Source organism: Oncorhynchus keta, chromosome 2 (assembly GCF_023373465.1).
Source record: "Oncorhynchus keta strain PuntledgeMale-10-30-2019 chromosome 2, Oket_V2, whole genome shotgun sequence".
NCBI lineage: Eukaryota > Metazoa > Chordata > Actinopteri > Salmoniformes > Salmonidae > Oncorhynchus > Oncorhynchus keta.
This window is the reverse complement of record NC_068422.1, coordinates 68,774,940-68,791,322: the sequence shown is the minus strand read 5'-3', so window position 1 is coordinate 68,791,322 and position 16,383 is coordinate 68,774,940. Positions and strand designations below refer to the sequence as shown.

The window sequence follows — 16,383 nt, the reverse complement described above, 5'->3', positions numbered from 1 at the left end:
AAAACGGCACTAATAGACTCATTTATGCATGATATATTAGATAACTAAACAGCTAGAGTCACCAAATGTGTCACTGCTCCTATGAAATAACAGAACTGAAAATGACAGCTCCCTGTGAATACATACAGAGTGGTACACCAGTACTTAGAAGTAATCATCTATGAGGATATAGTGGAGAATCCTCTGTTAGTTGCTGAGGCAGTCATGCCATTCTCCTTGGGGCTGTCGCTGTCTTCCTTCTTAACTTTGATTCCAAGCAAGCTGCAGAGCTTCATCAGCCTCCCCTCCACTATCTCCTCCTGAGGGCTGTGGAACAGTGAACAGACAGCTCAGAATGGATAGCCAAGTCACCGCCTCAGTCAAAATGTATTGAGATATTGGTCCCTGTTGATTCTGATATATTGATGTTAAATTTACATAGCGTAAGATTGATGCACAGTAGCTTGTGATGTATTAGCTCTTGAGTGAACGCCACCAGGATGACTGAGATGAACATGTTCAGAACCACAAAGCTCATGAATATAATGAAGGAACCGACGACGAACGTACCAAGCACCAGGTTGTAATCAAGAACCTGGATTGGAAGGAGATGTTACCGAATTTAATCACTAAGCTACCATCATGACTACAGCAATAATCCGGGAGTCGAGTAGAGCTGTCCTACTTTACTAACCTCGTCATAGTTGAAGATGCCCAGTTGCAAGCTGACCATGGTCAGAGCAGAATCCAGGAGAGTCCTATATGAGTACAGCTTCCAGCCATACATCAGATTAGACTGCAGACAGAGAATGATCACAGTTTACACTCACACTGCAAGTCGAGGGGACACCCATCATACACAAGCATAACATCACATAAGAAGAGAATGAGGATGAAGTTGGACAACTTCTAGGTTAGGTGTTTCAGAAAGACCCTTACAGCGATAGAATAGGCCAGGAACATAATAGTGATGACCACGAGGAAGCCTGATATGTCAGTCCTCTTAATGAAGACAGAAAGTGCGCTCCAGCTCAGGAACATGATGGCGAGCTCCAGCAGGTTCCACTTTGTCTTGAAGTAAGCCCACTTCTGCTGCTTCATCAGCTTTCCCTGTGAGGAGAGGAGAACGGTCAGGCTGAGGAGGAATTCCGGAAGCATTGTATCACTGCCTTTATATTCTAATAAAGAACAGCATAAGAAAGCTGTGTAAAGAAAGGTTTACTTGAACATACATGTAGTAGAAGATAAATAGGAAATAGATGACCTCAGAGGCCATGACAAAGATGTCCACCGGTGGACTGGTATAGTCGGACACTCTGCAGCTCACTGCGAAACTGGAACGCTCCTGAGAGAATAAGACAAGGTGCTGACAATTGAGTTTTGGATGCCTTTAAATACTTACTTTATGCTGTATCATGGAGTGATGTAAAAACTCTCACCTACAGCTGTGGTCTCCAGCATGAGTGTGACAATGCAGAAGAGGTTGACATTGGCATTGTACACTGTGAACTCTACAAAGACTGCTCGGGTGAACACATCAAGCCAGGTGTTGTCAAACAGATACTGAAGGGTACTGCAGGGACAGAATACATGGATGAATAAAATAACATCTTTCTCTACCACAAAGATGGTTTAAACATTAAGCACTGTAAATGTTTATTTACCTGCTAGCATTCTGTGAGTCAGGGCCCAGGTCCACCACAAACCCCCCTCCCCTGTAGAGAACCACACTGCCCCAGATGGGTTGAGCTCTGAGTCGGGCCTGGGTTTGGTACTGCCAGGGGCTGCGGGGGGTCTTGGAGGTGTTTTCACTCGCAGAGCGGTTCCAGCCTGGCCCATAGGAGCCCATGTCCTCCACCTCCCATGAGTATGGAGCATGGCAGTCAGGTACAGCCATTTGGATGGAGTTTTTTTATTAGATTTTTTAATTTTACCTTTATTTATACAGGTTTGTCTCATTGAGGTAACATCTCTTTTCCAAGAGACACCTAGTCAACGCTCCTAATGCCCGTCTTCTGCACCCTCACCTGGCAAAGATGGGCATTCCCAACCAGTTTGGAGTTCCCATCTGTGATGAAACCTATAACACAGCATGCAAAAAATAACCAAAAGATAAAACGATAGCACGCTTTCACCTGTACAATTTCTCTTGAACTTTTCATAAATTAATGTTCTCTATGAAGTAAACATCATTTTTTAGAGAATGCTACCTGGGTAGTCTCCAAAGAGGTTACTGAGAAGAGAGATATTTGCACCGGTGAACACATCTCTGTGGCTCATGCTGTCTGAGATCCCTTGGCTGAAGCTCTGCCGAATGTGCTGAGTCAGGACGTAAGCTGATCACAGAAAACCAGATGTGGCCATCACGGAAATGCTTTGCCTTTTTCATGAAGAACAGATTAATGCAGAATATATTGTGTAAGAAGATTTAGTTACATGATGGACACTTGTCCTGGGATATATATATTGCCATTACAAGGTGCATCCCTGCTTTACCTCACCTGAATTTCTTCAAATCCATGTCAGAGACTACAGGGAAAACTTTATCAAGGATGCACTCGCCCATATCTATGGCCAGTCATGAGTTACACAGGAAGTGCCACTTCTGTCCAGTTTCTAGATCCTGCACCGTCACTTTGTTTATATACCTGCATGAAAACCGTTATTGTCAACTACAACCTCAATTTCAAACGTCAGCTTTAATGAACGTCAAATCCATCTGTCCCTCTACTACTGTGAGACATCCTCCCCGTCCACTCTCCTACCAGGCAGGGTGCCTCCCTGAGTTGTTGTGCCACAGCCTGATGCTCTGCAGCTCCCCCAGAGAGAAGGGTGTGGTCAACAGGAACATATCCACTGCACCCCTCTCAAACACAGGCTTGTCAGGGTCAGTGAGGTGGTGTGGCTCACTCTCTCCCTCCATGCCTAGCAGAGTCACAGTAACCTGCAGCATCAACACAGAGTCAGGGTGACTGAGTGTGGTTTTATCAGAGAACAGAATATGATGTCCTGCAGCAGTGGGAACTGTTGGTACTGACCTGAGAGGAGGTGGAAGCACCATGCCGATGCCCAGTGCTGATATTCAGTATGTAACAGTATTCAGCCATCTTCCAACAATGTTACCTTCGCCTACAAGAAGTAACACTTGAAGGTAAAACTCAGCATCAACAGCAAACCAACAGGATGATGCATTCTCAAACTGGTAAATCTAAGCACTGGAAATCTGCTGATTGGATCACCAGAGTAGCATGTTCTCAAGGTGTCTGCATAGTCTGGACAAAAAGTGTCTAGAAAATGGCAACAGCGATTGTTCAAGGCAGACCTTGGCTATGTCCTGGATGTCCTTCCTGCGTGCCCACACGACCACCAAGAGATAAGCAATGAAGATGGCACCAACAAAGCACCCCACCACAGGGTTGTCTGAGAAGGTGGCAAAGAGCTCAGTGGTACGGGACACATCCACAAGGTTGGGCATGACGAAGAAAGGTCAAATGGTTACATAAGCACCGAGTGACAAATGGCTTGGTTAAAGGACCAATCTAAGGAGACCAGTCAGTTTATGCATTTGACTTTGACAGTGCCTGGTTGCAGTGATGTGCCAATATTTATATTATAAGGTGTTGTGTAGTAATTGTTTCACTTACCCTGCAGCCATCTTCACTCCAGGTGGATAAGGTTTCATTCCAATACTTGCACTGAGCAGCAATGGAGGTGACAGTCACAGTGGCATTGACGGATTTAACCCCTGCTTCTACAATGGGCCTCACAACAAGGTAATGCACTCCAACTTTTCCTGTCAAATCATTGGGACCCAGGACCCAGGTGTATCTCTCTGTACCCAAAATAAACACAACACAAGCACATGTATCTTCCTAAACACTCAGTGTTTGTTCATTATGCTTCACAATAGTTCTATGTCTCTGCTATTTACAAAAAGTAAGTTCAGGAGGTTGATCACCTTGTGAATTGCCTTGGTGAGGAATCTGCGTCTTGGCTATATATTGCTTGTCCTTTGGGTAGTCTTTATACAAATGGTATGTCCTCTGAGGGCTACATATTTAGCAACAGTGTTATGTCTGGTGAAGGGACGTCAATCATCAGTGTGCTGTAGTTTCCCAGTTCAAGGATTGTGCTGTTCACCTGCCCGCCTTCAAGTCTCGACAAGAGGATCTGAGAATCATAGAAGATGTTGTAATATATACAATTGTAATCATAATTATGTCTACTTGATCATATAGTCTTTAACGTATAAGTCTTGGACATTATCTTAGAAGATATACTGTAATTCTTTGACATCAAGGGCTCTCAAAAGAAAAGCTCCACTAAAATTGGTACACATTTGCAGCGTTCTGACCTCAGTCTCCCCAGACAGGTTCTCCACAGGGAGTGCTGATCCATCATGTCTGGTGAGAGACACAGACCCCATGGCACCACTGATGATACCCCCCTCACTCCAAGAATAAGGGTTCTTCTCAAAAATCAGCATCTGTAAAAATAAAGAAATTATGAGGCAAGAGAGTGAGGGTTAAAACGTCTACAAAAGACTGATAGACAATTACTATATGAACAATTAACCAAATGAAACCCCCCAATGCTTGACAGAAAAGAAAAAGACACTTTCACTGCCGTATTCACTTGCGTGATAAATCCCTCACTAACCCCCCACACATTCATTCGCAGACATTCACACTTTCTCTCACATCCACTGGTTCATCTGGAGAAAGGACATCAGCACCCAGGGGAGGGAAGGAAAAGCTGGCAGAGGAGCTATCTGGGATGTTTATAGACTGCATCTGAATGCTATTTGGAGACATCCTAAGAGCAGAGAGTGCATAATATACTGTAACTCAATATTGAGGCAACTTAACAGTAGCATTTTGTTTTTGAGATATTGTATTTTAAATACAAATTACATATCTCAAATTACATTTATGTGACAGGCCTTTTTTATTATAATGTTTCCACTCCAATGCTCTGTCTCTTACACATTCATCTCAGGGCTCTTGGTAATGGCAGGCTCCTGACCAACCTTTTATCCATTTAACAGTGCACTCTGCATATTGTCCATGCTGTTAATGAGAATCTTTGAGACCTTTCTCCGTGAAAGACAAACAAAATGCAGTAGTCCTGAAAAGTAACCATAGTTCATTACTGTCATTAGGGAACTCAGTGAAGCTATATACTGTATATCACCTGTGTGCTTGCATTTGAAGAGAATCCCAGGATATTGCTGGCTACCTCTACAATTGGTGTAGCTGCCTGCACCATCTCTTCTCCAACATACTCACTGACGTTCATGGAGAGGAGGGAAGAGTGGAGGTCTGCCACCAGGGGGCTAGCTTCTAGCTGGAAAAGATCCACAGCCCAACATCGACCATTGGGAACTAAATTTCCGCTCTCTTTCAGTAATACATGTTTGGGAAAGATTATGTTTCCTTGCTCCCATATCCAAGTGTACCTGAGCAGCAGAATTGACCTCTTCCCCCCGCTTGGTGATCCCTGCCACTGCTCTGGCTGTAACTTACGCTTCCTGGGGAATGTTGTTGGGGACATTCTTCAGCACTGCAGTTATGGTGCTCAGCATCTGTTATCGCAGCTGCAACATCAATCAGAATCCCTCACAAACATCCATCTAAAGACACACTTCCTTTTGTCTTGAACTTCATACTAATTTATCTTAACTTTTAGTTTAGTGTAATGTCTTATTTTCACCAATACACAGAGTCCCTAGACCAGGGATGGGCAACTTTGATGGGGTGGGGGGCACAAAAAATGTTACTCATCATGAGGAGCTGCAGTGGCTCGAGGGTCTGCGTACCCTCACCCATAGCCACACATGCAGTCAACTGATTTTTGCATTCAATCCATTTATGCAGTTAAACTAGTTATGGCTCTTAACTAAATGCATTACACCAGTAGCGAGGGCCGGCCCTAGTCTTTTGGGGGCCTTAAGCGAGACTTGGCCTTGCACCTGGTGGTACAATTGTTTTTACTGGTCCCAGTCTTGACTGGTCCCTGACTTAACAGCCAGGTGCCCTAAGTGACCGCTTATGTCACTTATGCCTGGATCCAACCACGATAAGTAGTTTATAAACTGCTCATTATTAGTCTTTAAAGGCTATACATAAAATATAATAATTGGGGCTTTGTTTTTGGAAATTGATCCACGGAACTACAAAAGCGGGTCTCGGGTTGCCCATCCCTGGTGTAGACATTCCTAGCATCAAAGTCCATGCTTCCTATGACCTTAGCATATTACCCCGTTCTCACCTCCTCCCTGACACCTTTCTGATCCTCACTGCCCTTATTCAGAATGCCGGACACAGACTTGAACATCTATCCCAGGGTCTCCCCAGTGAGCAACCCCTGCTGTTGTAGCTGAGCGACAGTGTTCTCAACCACAGACTGCAGATTCTCCACTGAGGAACTGGAGTTGGATGGCCACACCTTGGTGGACAACAATCAAATGAGAGCTCCAGATATGACATTATAAATGTGAGCTCTATGGAGCAGAAAGGCAGGACAGATTCCATGCATTAAATCATGAAGTAAATGATAGGATTTTTACTTGATGACAAACCTCAGTGGTGATTGTGGCATTGGTTTTTCTATGCCCATTTATTAGAGTAACCACCACAGACAGACTTTAGTTGTAACTGTTGTTCCCGAGAGGTAGGAAGATTGACTTGACTTCATTTCCATAAATGCAGCGCAAATGTTTATCTGAAATTTAAATCAATATTATATCAAGTATTTTCATACAATGGATGAAGCTTCATCTGAATAAAGGGCACTGAATTTTTTATTTACGGTCCTACTATTCAACATCTTTGATAGGGGAAAGTGTCTTGAAATAGACTACATTGTGGACAGATTTCAGACAACTCCCCTTTGTCAGTTTTGAAACAATGTTGGCATTTGCCTGTGGAGCAGGAGGTTGTTGCACTGGTGATATTGAAAGCATCTAGAACTGTGCCTGACTGAGGGGAAATTACACAGGAAGGGAGGCTGGTGATGGTAGTTGGGGCTGTGATTTCAGGTACAGTTACAGATACAGTAGTAGTTGCCAATATGGTGGTAGCAGCCGGTAGGGTAGTAGCTACCAGTGGGGTGGTAGGAACTGGTAAGGTAGTAGCAGCTGGAGGAGTAGTAACAGCCGGTAGGATGGTGGTAGCAGCCGGTAAGGTAGTGGCAGGCGGTATGTTAGTGGCAACAGGTGCAGGTTTTGCAACGCCTGGTATCTGAATGGTGTACTTGACAGCGCCAAATGTCGTCTTACCTACAAAAAAAGTTGAACAGGTTACATTAATATAAATTAATTAATTCTGTAAATGTTGGTCTGGATGTATAGTATTTACTCTAAATATTGATGATCGAGTGATACACTACCTAAACTATAACACATTGGCCCACATTACAATGGCTAATTTGACATTCTGATGTCAGGTTCAACATAAGTGATGCTCATCCTACTATTATCTTATACTAAAGTACATATAACAACACATACTCTAAAATCATTGAATACCTACCATACGCTATCACATTGAGATTCAGAGATCTGGACTGTGCATTTTTCAGATTGTCACTTGTCACCATGTATTCATTGCCACCATCTATTCTGTGTAGCAGTGGTCTTTGCTTTTATTGTTGCAGTGTTTGAGGTCTCCCATGAAGAAATTAGCTCAAGAATAAATTTGTAATTATAAAATAAATAAATAAATATGCTTTCATTGACACTGTCGTTGTACAGAATGACTACAGCTTTTATACAATTGAACTTCACATGCATAGATTTCGGTTACTTATTATGCTCATGTGACAAATTACAAATGAATGTGTGTTTGTGTGTATGTGTGTTCAAACACCTGAGTGTTTGTGTGCATGCCAGTGGGTTTGGTTAATAGCAGAAGACAGTTCCGTCTGGACTAATAAAGTATATCTAATCTTAAATTAGACAACAGAAGTTTTATCTATTCATGCACTGAAACCACTATTCATAAATAAATATGCCTGTGTGCACAATAGAGGAGTCTCAGACTTACTGTCAAAGGTCTTGTGTCCTCAACCTGCCAAACTATTGTTGGGCAACTCGTTGTGGTGGCACACTCCAATTTTAGCCATACACCGTTGTTTATGTTCACTGGGTTACAATTAGAACAACTAGTAGAATAAAGGTTAGCTTTTATCATACAACAGATCCTCTGGGACATAGATTACTGTAACTTAGAATTTGATTCAAATCAGCCAATTAGCTTCTTCGTTTGATAATGCAAACCTCTCCTAACAAACAAAATGTCACTCGGGACTATACATCTGTCTATTGAGCTATTCCCTCCCTCGTTTTACCTTATGGTAACATCGGTGAATTCTGGCAGAGTGACAGTGATGCATTTCTCTGCTTTAGCCACGAGCCCCGGTCCCATGTTTCTTCTGCACAGTAAAACTGTATATATAAAAAAGAAATGGGTCTGGAAGACAGGCTGCTGTAATCACATGATTCTCCTGGTTTGTTTTGTCTCTGCATTTACATTGTTCATCTGTTGGAATAAATGGGGAACATGGTTTGAGTATAACATCTGTGCTGAAAGTACATTAAAGGTACTACACAATCGATACTGTCACCCGGAAACCAGACAAATACCGTCATTGTTAGTTAGTGAGTTTAGAAGAACAATTCTATTCATAGAAAGATTGTGCCTGAACTGAAAACTAAAATCTACGGATTTCAGATTTATAACAGGCACAAGCCTTGAAGATAAGACTTGAACAAGTGAGCCATGTAAATAGTCTTGACAGACTTTGTTACTGTAGCTTATTAATGAGTTGAAATGAGAGGTGAGTGTTCTCAGCCCTGGTACTTACTGCATTCCCATTCAAGTTGTACTCCACTCAAACCAGTAAACCCAAGTGTGACACTGAGTGAAGTCAGATGGACTTTCTGGATCAGAAGTAATTTCCACATTAGCCCAGGGAAGCCTTTTATGTTCCTCTGTCTGAAAGTCTGATTTATTGTGACAAACTGCTGCTGTGTTCCCCACATCCATGTGTGAGAAGACATTCCAGGCCCTGACTTTCACTTGCAAAGCTCCTGTAACAAAACAGCTGATATAAATAAACAAGGAAATGTTTAATATTTTCCTATCTTCTGTCATTGTTTCTGATTGTATTTGGGTAGCTACCTTGGATAGTGGTTGAGATATTGTAAACCTGCATGCTTCTGTTTTGCATGTCTCTGGTCTCAGAGATGCTGTCGTTGGCTCCAGACACCTGGAAGAGAAGCTGCACCGGGGCTCCCCGGTCCAGGGAGACACTAACATAGAGGTCTGAGTCTGGACACTCCCCCTCCTCAGCCATCACTGATCCCAGCAGGCCCTCCACAGGCTCCAGCAGACACACCTGCAGCTCAGTGGACACGCCCAAGACCGAGACCCCGTTAGAGGCATGCAGGGTCAGCTGGTGGCAGCCAGAGCCCAGCTGTTGCTCCACCTCTGGTCCCACTGTGATGTTGTGGGGGATGATTCCTCTGACTGCTGATGAATTGGCCACCAACATCTCCCCACTGTGGAGTTTGTAGGTCACATTCGTACCTGTAGATAGCAAAGTTGTTTCATTCTACTAAGATTTGTACTCGGAAATGTAAGACCAGATACTTTTATTTCGGCTCATGTTGGTTTTACTTACCAGCTTCTTCTTCTACCTGGATTTGAAGGGGGGTTCCGTACAGGGCCTTGCAGTTTGCACCATCTGTTGATTGGTTCATGCTATAGCACTTAATGACGCCAAACTCCCCGATGGGCTCCTGAATGGTGATGGCTTTCTGAGCTGTCACATGCCACTCACTGGTGGTACACTCCACCCGACCCATGAAGATACCCAGATATGTGTATTTATGAACCACACTGCTCTCCAACCTGTGAGAGTATAAATTCCATTAATTGTTAGTGAATTAGGGACTCTTTGCCTTTGATGTTGGGCGATTTACATTACTCAGTTACTTACTCTTCTGGACTATAAGGATCGATGTTGTGCCCATTTCCAGCACTTAGAGTGCAGGTCAGGTTGCCCTGGAATGGATGGAGAAGCCACTTCAATGTTATGGAGACATTGTCAAAAAAAACAGCAGCCAACTTGCTCATGAATAAGTGGAGACCTGTGGACCACAGACATGGCTAGGTTAGATTGTAACTGTGTGTGCTAGCCACCACTCATAATGTGTTGAAATACAACATTCGAAAAAACGTAAATCGAGGCCTTCACTAGCTGAAAACATATTTGGATATTTAAATGGAATGTAGAAGGGAGGGAAGGAGAGACAGTGACAGGGGTAGAATGTTCTGACCATCTCTGCAGTTGTATTCCACAGAAAGGTAGCTTCCAAGCCCTGAGCATGGTTCACCAAAGGAGGCCACATCTGCTGTGGCCTGGTACGCCTGCAGCCCATGGCAGTCTCCTGGAAATAATGTACATTGCCGTGCGAAAGTATTCGGCCCCCTTGAACCTTGCGACCTTTTGCCACATTTCAGGCTTCAAACACAAAGATATAAAACTGTATTTATTTGTGAAGAATCAACAACAAGTGGGACACAATCATGAAGTGGAACGACATTTATTGGATAATTCAAACTTTTTTAACAAATCAAAAACTGAAAATTGGGCGTGCAAAATTATTCAGCCCCCTTAAGTTAATACTTTGCTGCGATTACAGCTGTAAGTCGCTTGGGGTATGTCTCTATCAGTTTTGCACATCGAGAGACTGACATTTTTTCCCATTCCTCCTTGCAAAACAGCTCGAGCTCAGTGAGGTTGGATGGAGAGCATTTGTGAACAGCAGTTTTCAGTTCTTTCCACAGATTCTCGATTGGATTCAGGTCTGGACTTTGACTTGGCCATTCTAACACCTGGATATGTTTATTTTTGAACCATTCCATTGTAGATTTTGCTTTATGTTTTGGATCATTGTCTTGTTGGAAGACAAATCTCCGTCCCAGTCTCAGGTCTTTTGCAGACTCCATCAGGTTTTCTTCCAGAATGGTCCTGTATTTGGCTCCATCCATCTTCCCATCAATTTTAACCATCTTCCCTGTCCCTGCTGAAGAAAAGCAGGCCCAAACCATGATGCTGCCACCACCATGTTTGACAGTGGGGATGGTGTGTTCAGGGTGTTGCTTTTACGCCAAACATAACGTTTTGCATTGTTGCCAAAAAGTTCAATTTTGGTTTCATCTGACCAGAGCACCTTCTTCCACGTGTTTGGTGTGTCTCCCAGGTGGCGTGTGGCAAACTTTAAACGACACTTTTTATGGATATCTTTAAGAAATGTCTTTCTTCTTGCCACTCTTCCATAAAGGCCAGATTTGTGCAATATACGACTGATTGTTGTCCTATGGACAGAGTCTCCCACCTCAGCTGTAGATCTCTGCAATTCATCCAGAGTGATCATGGGCCTCTTGGCTGCATCTCTGTTCAGTCTTCTCCTTGTATGAGCTGAAAGTTTAGAGGGACGGCCAGGTCTTGGTAGATTTGCAGTGGTCTGATACTCCTTCCATTTCAATATTATCACTTGCACAGTGCTCCTTGGGATGTTTAAAGCTTGGGAAATCTTTTTGTATCCAAATCCGGCTTTCATCTTCTTCACAACAGTATCTCGGACCTGCCTGGTGTGTTCCTTGTTCTTCATGATGCTCTCTGCGCTTTTAACGGACCTCTGAGACTATCACAGTGCAGGTGCATTTATACGGAGACTTGATTACACACAGGTGGATTGTATTTATCATCATTAGTCATTTAGGTCAACATTGGATCATTCAGAGATCCTCACTGAACTTCTGGGGGAGAGTTTGCTGCACTGAAAGTAAAGGGGCTGAATAATTTTACACATCCAATTTTTCAGTTTTTGATTTGTTAAAAAAGTTTGAAATATCCAATAAATGTCGTTCCACTTCATGATTGTGTCCTACTTGTTGTTGATTCTTCACAAAAAAAGACAGTTTTATATATTTATGTTTGAAGCCTGAAATGTGGCAAAAGGTCGCAAAGTTCAAGGGGGGCGAATACTTTCGCAAGGCACTGTACATTAAATAGGGATATGAGAGGTGAAGAAATAGAAGAGGAGAGTTGTCCATCATAATTGTCATCAAAATCATCAATAAGATCATCATCCACATTATCATTATAATACACTTATCCAAGTGCTCTGAAAATATAATATAATAATATATGCCATTTAGCAGACGCTTTTATCCAAAGCGACTTACAGTCAGTCATGTGTGCATACATTCTACGTATGGGTGGTCCCGGGAATCGAACCCACTACCCTGGCGTTACAAGCGCCATGCTCTACCAACTGAGCTACAGAAGGACCATTATGAATATGAATATGAATCGTGTGCACACTGTTCAGAGTATTATCAAATTAAATGTATTTATAAGGCCCTTCTTACATCAGCTGATATCTCAATGTGCTGTACAGAAACCCAGCCTAAATCCCCAACAGCAAGCAATGCAGGTGTAGAAGCCCAGTGGCTAGGAAAGGCCAGAACCTAGGAAGAAACCTAGAGAGGAACCAGGCTATGAGGGGTGGCCAGTCCTCTTCTGGCTGTGCCGGGTGGAGATTATAACAGAACATGGCCAAGATGCTCAAATGTGAATAGATTTAAAAATAATAATAATCACAGTGGTTGTTAAGTGTGCAACAGGTCAGCACCTCAGGAGTAAATGTCAGTTGGCTTTTCATAGCCGATCATTCAGAGTATCTCTACCGCTCCTGCTGTCTCTAGAGAGTTGAAAACAGCAGGTCTGGGACAGGTAGCACGTCAGGTGAACACGTCAGTGTTCCATAGCCGCAGGCAGAACAGTTGAAACTGGAGCAGCAGCACGGCCAGGTAGACTGCGGACAGCAAGGAGTCATCAGGCCAGGTAGTCCTGAGGCATGGTCCTACGGCTCAGGTCCCCCGAGAGAGAGAAAGAAAGAAAAATTATTAGAGAGCATACTTAATAACAAATTCTTATTTACAATGATGGCCTATACTGGCCAAACCTGGACGATGCTGGCCAATTGTGCACCGTGCTATGGGACTCCTAATCATTGCCGGTTGTGATAAAGCCTGGATTCAAACCAGGGTGTCTGTAGTGATGCCTCTAGCCCTGAGATGCTGTGCCTTGGACCGCTGTGACACTCGGGAGTCTCTCTAGAGTTCCCGCTCTCAACCCAGTACTATACTGGCAGTCACTTTGACGTCCCTTTCGTAGGGGAATGAGGAAAACTTAATCAAATAAAAGCCTGCATTTCAACAGATTATATTATACAGACTTTTAATAGCCGATAAAAAATATATTGCAATGTAGTCAATGACCACTTGTATTGTGGCAATAAGAAAAGGCAATACGTATTTTCTGAAATCAAATAAAAAACATGGTTTAAAAAAGTTTTTTTCAATAAGGAAATAATAAAGTGCTGACGCTTGTACTACCTGTCTCAGCTAAAGTGGGGTGGAAAACACTCAGTAGGGTCTTTACTAACCAAATATGTGTAGTTTTGGAGGGGGACTGTGGCGTACATATCAGGAGCACTTCGTTCTCCACCCCCTCCATAGCACCCAAAACAATAGATTATTATTAAGATCAGTTTATTGGTCAATTGCACACAAGGTCCAACTGAAATGTTACTTCCTCCTTTTAACACAACCCCTCTTAAAGACACACATACATATACAGTGTGGCAGCCCACCGCACCTCTCCAAAACCTGTATACAGTGTCTTCGGAAAGTATTCAAACCCCTTGACTTTTTCCACATTTTGTTACGTTACAGCCTGATTAAATAGTTTTTTCCCTCATGAATCTACAGGCAATACCCCATAATGACATAGGAAAAACTGATTTGTTTTACTCAGTATTTTGTTAAAGTACCTTTGGCAGCAATTACAGCCTCGAGTCTTCTTGGGTATGACGCTACAAGCTTGGCACACCTGTATTTGGGGAGTTTGTCCCATTCTTCTCTCCAGATCCTCTCAAGCTCTGCTCAGTTTGGCCGGGCGGCCAGCTCTAGAGAAAAGTCTTGGTGGTTCCACACGTCTTCCATTTCAGAATGAAGGAGGCCTCTGTGTTCTTGGGGACCTTCAATCCTGCAGACATTTTTTGCTACACTTCCCCTGATCTCTACAGACAATTCCTTCAACCTCGTGGCTTTGTTTTTGCTTTGACATGCACTGTCAACTGTGGGAACTCATATAGACAGGTGTGTGCCTTTCCAAATCATGACCAATCAATTGAACTTACCACAGGAGGACTCCAATGAAGTTGTAGAAACATCTTAAGGCTGATCAATGGAAACAGGATGCACCTGAGGTCAATTTCGAGTCTCATAGCAAAGGGTTTGAATACTTTTGTAGGTATTTTTATTTGAGTATTTTTATTCATTTAATACATTTTAGAATAAGGCTGTAACGTAACAAAATGTGGAAAAAGTCAAGGGGTCTGAATACTTTCCGAAGGCACTGTATGTACGGTACATATACAGGTTTGGGAAAGGTGCGGGGGGATGCCACACAGGTCGCCCAGGAGCTGTTTTGTGGGGGGTTAAGTGACTTGCTCAAGGGCACAGCGGCGGGCAATGGCATCTAGAATTTGATACCAGCAACTCTTCGGTCTCAGCTAAAGTTGGGTAGAAAATATTCAGAAGGCTCTCTACTAACCAAATGTGGTTAGTTTTTGAGGGGGACTGTGTCGCATGGCCTGCTGCTGCTGGCTGCTCTGGGTAGGTCGAGGCCTCCCACTGGGTGCGAGCGGGTCTCCTCCTCACTGTGTACCAAGGTTAACCTTAATGTTTCTAGGGGCAACCTGGTTTTTCCTGCCAGTAGTATATTTTTGGCTCAAAGATTAAACCATGCAAGTCTAAGTACACAAGGCTGGGGTACCAGAGCCGGGAGGCCCTATACACTCACTACGCAAGTTGCTTGGGCCCTGCAAATTATGCAAGGACCCCGCATCCCCCTTGTGTCAAAGCGGGTGTCAGTGTTTACAACTTCAATGTGAGGATGAAGTGGAACTGTCCTTCTGGTCACAAAAATATTTTTAAAACACAGCACCGTGAGAGTGAATTGTGGGAACAGCAATCAGGTAAACTTGTGTTCTCTCCTCTCCAAGTTTGATGTCAGCAAATAACAGTAATGTGAAGTTGATGTGCAGGCTTGCAGTGCATCTCTCTCTAGTCTGTCTTGCTAACCTAGTGGGGCAGTGCATCTCTTGGCCTGTCTGTGTCTTGCTGGCTTGCCAGCCACTTCCAGGGCTGTGTTCTGTGACTTTGTGCCTGACAAAAGTGAGAGTGAAATACAACTATTTATTATGTTTGATAAACAGCAACGGGCAACGGTGTTTATAAATTGCAGCTCGGAAAAGATAACCGCTTCGCGGTTCATATGAACATGCGTTCATATGCACAAAATGAGACTTTCCATGCAGCAACCTCTGTGGGGACCAGTCCAGACAATATATGGGTGTGATGACACTCCTCATACGCGCACATCATTTTAAAACAAGACAATGATTATCTAGTCTCTCAGTCAAGGTTTAGTTACAATTCTGGACTAATGCAAGATGAAAAACAATGGATTGACATTGACTATCAATTTATATATTGAATTTAAAATGTTGATTAGCTAGGCATACTGGGCAATATGGATGCAATGGATGCATCTAATATGGTTGCATCTCTCAGTAAATAATAAACATCAAATATTCAGCCAAGCCACAGTATAAATAGTATTTTATATTTGAAAATGTATAAAAGGATATCTGGGGGAGCCAATTTGAATGGGCCTGATGCAGTTGATAAAATTAATAATAGTATTGTTGTCACGTTCTGACCTTAGTTCCTTTGTTATGCCTTTGTTTTAGTATGGTCAGGGCGTGAGTTGGGTGGGTTGTCTATGTTCTGTTTTCTATGTTGTGTTTTGCGTTTGGCCTGGTATGGTTCTCAATCAGAGGCAGGTGTCGTTAGTTGTCTCTGATTGAGAATAATACATAGGTAGCCTTTTCCCACTTGTGTTTGGTGGGTGTGTATTTTCCGTGTCTGTGTGTTCCACACGGAACTGTTTCGGTTGGTTATTTCACATGTCGTTTATTGTTTTGTTTCAGTGTTTGATTGTTTTAATAAAGAGCATGAACCCGTACCACGCTGCGCATTGGTCCTCCGATCCTTACATCCTTACTACTCCTCCTCATCAGAGAAAGATAGCCGTTACAATTGTTATCTATAATTTACAGGTGCTATGCTTAAGTTTGTCAGTAGAGGAGATGCTAGATCATCAACCAGTACAAGCACAGACTCAGTTGATCCACATCCAGTCTCAGCCAGTACTAACACAGACCCAGTACAGCCGTCTTCAGCATATACTAACACAGAC

The 16,383-nt window shown here is 43.1% G+C and overlaps 1 pseudogene; it reads right to left on the bottom strand.

Moving 5' to 3' along the window:
- Positions 1 to 3: 3 nt before the first annotated feature.
- On the bottom strand, positions 4 to 16,162 carry LOC127909385 (polycystic kidney disease protein 1-like 2; annotated as a pseudogene).
- Between the last annotated feature and the right edge of the window lie 221 nt (positions 16,163 to 16,383).